Genomic DNA, 5,020 nt, shown 5'->3' on the forward strand with positions numbered 1-5,020 from the left:
GAGCATCTCCAATAGGAAATGATATATTAAAGAGGTAAATTGATAAAATAGCTTTTTGAATAGTGTAAATATAGCTTTTTTGATTATGTGCATTCCAATGGTAAAAAACTGTTTAGAAAAGCCAATTATATTTTAAAATATTTCATGTTAAATTAATTTTAATATAATTATATAACTAATTTAGATATTTTATATATAATATAATTATGATGTTATTAATTATATAATTAATATGAGTAATTTATAAAAGTAATATAAAATTAATGAAGTAATATGAAAGTTAAAAGATATAATTTAAAATTAAATTTAAAATTTATTTATATGAATATTTTTAATTTTCAGTTTTATATGTTATTGTTAAAAAATTAATTTTTTAAAAGTAAATTCAAATTCAAACTTTGAAAAAAACCGCCAATATTTCAAATTTTTATTTTCAATTTTTTAAAAAACAAATTCAAGCTTTGAAAAAATGACCGCCAACATTTTAAATTTTAAAATTTCAAATTTTAAAAAAATTACCACCAACATTTTAAGAGTTTAAAATTTTTAAAAAATAATCCATCTATAAATATTCTCATATACCTTAATATTTTTTCTCGTCATTTTCTTCTCTCCAATCTTTGTTATATTTTATTAAAATTCATCATGAATCATTCTAATTTTAATTTTTATGATGCTTTTGATTTTGATGATGACACTCATGTGTTCGCTTTTCAAGTTGTTATTGTTGTGGTTGCTGAAGAAGAATCGAATAATCAAGGGCGGAGAACAGGGTATCGTAGCTCTATTCTTGGTCACAATATTGTCAATTGTAATAGAAAGGAAGGTGAGTTAAGGTTATATAATGATTATTTTGCTGAAAATTCTAAATTCACTGAAAGTCAATTTCGAAGAAGATTTAGGATGAGTCGTCGTCTTTTTCTTCGGATCACAAATACAGTGGAAGCTCATAAATCCATATTTCAAACAAAGAACAGATGCTCTTGGTGTTCTTGGTTTATCTTGCCATCAAAAGGTAACCGCAGCTCACAGAATACTTGCATATGGTATTCCTGCAGATCTTACTGATGAATATCTTCGAATTGAAGAAACCACTGCGATATAAAGTCTTAGAGCTTTCGTCAAAGCAATCGTAGAAGTTTTTGGTGATTGGTATCTAAGGGCACCAAACGAGGCCGATATTTGTCAATTATTATCAATTGGAGAGCAGCGTGGATTTCCAGGGATGTTAAGGAGCATTGATTGTATGCATTGAAAATTGAAGAAATGTCCAATTGCATGGCATGAGATGTATATTGGTCATCGTCGTGAACCAACTATAATTCTAGAGGTGGTGGCGTCACAAGATCTTTGGATATGGCATGCCCTTTTTTGAATGCCTGGATTATTAAATGATATTAATGTTATTGATCAGTCACCTATTTTCGCTGCACTTGCTGAAGGTCGTACTGCTCCTGTCAATTATACGATTAATGGGCATGAATATACAATGGGATACTATTTAGCAGATGAGATTTATCCTAATTAGTCAACCTTTGTTAAGACAATCCCAAAACCATTAGGAGCAAAGAGAAAATATTTTGTAAGCAAGCAAGAGTCTGCAAGAAAGGATGTGGAGTGAGCATTTGGGGTGCTCCAATCTCATTTTGCAATTGTACGTGGACCTGTTCGATACTGGGATGAAGAAACGCTTGCAAATATTATGAAAGCTTGCATAATATGATTATTGAGGATGAAGGAGCAATGAACCTTGGATTTGACCATGAACATGAAGTCAATTCCTTTATATCAGTGTCACATGGTGAAATACCAGAGCTACATGATTTTCTTCAAAATCATAATCGAATTAGGGATAAAGCCACTAGCTCTCAACTACAAGAAGATTTGATTGAACATTTGTGGGAACAATATGGCAACGAGTAGAATCTTTAGATTTGAACTTCTTATGTTATCATAATTTTCAAGTTTTTTATGTTTTTTTTTTTCATTATGGTTGTTATCTTTTAAATTAATTAATCATACTTATTATTGTTAAGTGTTAGATAAACTTCAAAAAAGTATTATGAATTGATATCAATTTCATAACAATATATTTAAAATAACCAAGAATTTTATACATATTTAATTAAAAATACATTACATTACAATAAATCAATCAAAGTTAATGATTAGTACTTAAAAGTGCATTTTTATCAAGGTTTTATATCATTATTTTGCACTTGAAGTATCAATAACTCCTTAACTAAAGCATGTTTTATAATAACGTATCTAATAATATAAGATACCTTTAATTTATGGTAAATGTTCATCTTAAATGCAGGCCTATCACATAAATGAAAGAATTGATTGATGAGTTGAAGTACTGAAATTGAAAGGACAAAGAGATGGCCAAACTTAGAAAAGAGATGTTGGTGCAGTCCAAACTGGAACATTGTTCGGTAATCGGGCTATATCTGGAGCTGTAGATCTCGGATTTAGGTCTACTTTATATGGATGGAAAGGTAAGACATAGGCCTACAACTTTCATGCGGAGCCCAAGATTTAATAAGGCCGTTTTCGAGTCCAAATTGTAGCAACAATAAAGAAGCCCGAATCTGTCCTGCAACCCAGACACTGTTCAGTGTTCAGCCCATATCTCGAGTTCTAGAAGTCCAAATGATCTCAAATTTTTATCCTGGAAAGATGAGACAATACCCTAGAACTTTCATGATTTAAGTTTGTTCAAATTATGACGTCATCAATGACGTTTTTGGCAGACAAGAAGATAAGAATTGTCACCAAGTCAAGATGTGGCCACCCACTCATCAATTAGTCAACAAATCAATAGTTCCGAATTTTGGCCTATAAAAGGAGGCATTTGCCATGTATTTAGGCATCTTGGTGTTTAGATCAAGATCATGCTCTTGCTCTCTCTTTATATTTTGTAATGCTTAAGTTTTGCTTATATTAATTTCTTGCTTATGCTTTTCATTTCCTTTCCTTGTTTATTTATGTTTCTTTCTTTCATTATGTGTTGCTAAGTTAATTATGTCAAGGTGAAAAGGGTACACTAATGGTGTAATAATAAGTATAATATAAACTTAACATGGACCTTAATGTTGGATACTAACATGCTTTATATTTGTTATCTTGTTCACTTTTAATACTTTGCTTGTTAAATGGTTAATCTAGATTTATGTTGTATAACACTTGGTACAACAAATACTTGGCACTTTCATAGCCCATACTGTATGGTATAACCGACACCTGAGCTATGAAAGGAACATGATTTGTTGTTAACATAAGTTATAATCATGAATGCCTGACAACATTTACAAGTATTAGCATTATTCGAATAAGATAACTAATGTAATCATGTTAACAATTTATAATCTGATTGGAACCTCCTTTGTGTGTGGTTTCCAATTGAATAAAAAAAGTTTATACTATACTTGTTTGAAATACCATTAGTGGATCCTCTAACCTTGACATTTGTTGTTATCATTGTTTAATCCTTACGTTAATCTTCCATCTCAAAGTCCTCATCAACTTCTTCCTCTTCTTCTTCACTATTATTATTATTGTTGTTATTGTTGTTGTTGTTGTTGTCTATAATTTATACAATTAACCTCCCTGTGGTTCGACCCCGGTCTTACCGGGTTATTTATTACTTCGACACTCCTGCACTTGGGAGAAGACATCAATCTTTTGGTCGTGTCAGTTAATTAAAAATTAAAACCCCTCTTTTGCATAATTTCTAACTTTCTATTTTGAAAATACGCTGCAGAAATTTGATCCAAATTAGAAATATTTATTTTCATAATTTGTTCTTCTTTCTCAATCCTGTCCAATTATTGTTTCTCTTGACTTTGTTGAATCATCATGGCTTGTTGCTCTAACATAATTTTCCTGTCCTGTTTCTTCTAATCCTCAATTTCAACTAGAGTATCCCTGAATTGTTGTAAGAGATTTGTTACAGTTACCTCCCCAACTTAATCTTTTCCTTGTCTACGTTTAAGTCATTCCTTTGCAGCCTTCTGACTGATTGGTCTATCTTGATAAATCAATGGTTCACTATCTTCTCCTAAACAAACAGCATCAGGGGTAAATGGAGTTAATGAAGTCGGACTTGCATTGACATGACTTTTTTGTTTCTTGTTTGACCTTTGATGTTGACTTGCACACTCAAATTGTCATTTGGGTTCTTTTCTTAAGATAACCCAACAATATTCTAGTTGAAATCGTTTGCCAACGCAAGAAGCATACATTTGCCAAGCATAATTAATCTGGTAAAAAATTAAAGAAATTCAATAATGTTAAAATATGTGTTAAATAATTTAACATGGAAATGAATATTAAAATTACCCTTGATTCTTCGGTCATTTCACTTTGCTGACGATTTTCAATTTGAGTAACAAATCCAACAAATTTACCGACTTCTCTATTTATTTCTTGCCATCTACTTGAGATGCTTATTTGGGAACGATTATTCAAGTTTCCTCCATTCTCTACAAAGTAAGCATGTACGCGAGCCCATAATTGTTTTATTTGTTGTTCAATTTCTGTAATTGGATCCTTACTTGTATTTAACCATGCAGAGATAAGTAAACAATCTTCTTCTGGTGAGAAGTTTTTACTTCTTTGTGATTTTTTTATTGTATGGACATTTAAATTCGAGTATGTTAAGTCATTAATTAATTGATTAGAATCACTTGGTTGAGAGAGAATATCTTCTGACTCGCTTATAAGAAAGTTGGTAAAAGAGCTTGGAAAATTTGAATCCATCTACATTAAAAAAAAAAAAAAACTCAAGTTAAAACCTTATAAAAGGGTGTAAACGAAGCTCACATTCATTGTCTAGCAAATTTGTAGTTTCCATACATGTGAATTAATAATAAAAATTGTCTTCTACTTGTTCTAACATTAATCTAATCATACAATTAATCTAATAACTTGGTTTAGTTGTATTTTTAACAAGACAAAATATTATTGACCTCAAATTAAAATAGGCAATCAAAAATAAATTTAAGATATGTCACTT

This window comes from Populus trichocarpa, chromosome 6 (assembly GCF_000002775.5).
Source record: "Populus trichocarpa isolate Nisqually-1 chromosome 6, P.trichocarpa_v4.1, whole genome shotgun sequence".
Taxonomy (NCBI): domain Eukaryota; kingdom Viridiplantae; phylum Streptophyta; class Magnoliopsida; order Malpighiales; family Salicaceae; genus Populus; species Populus trichocarpa.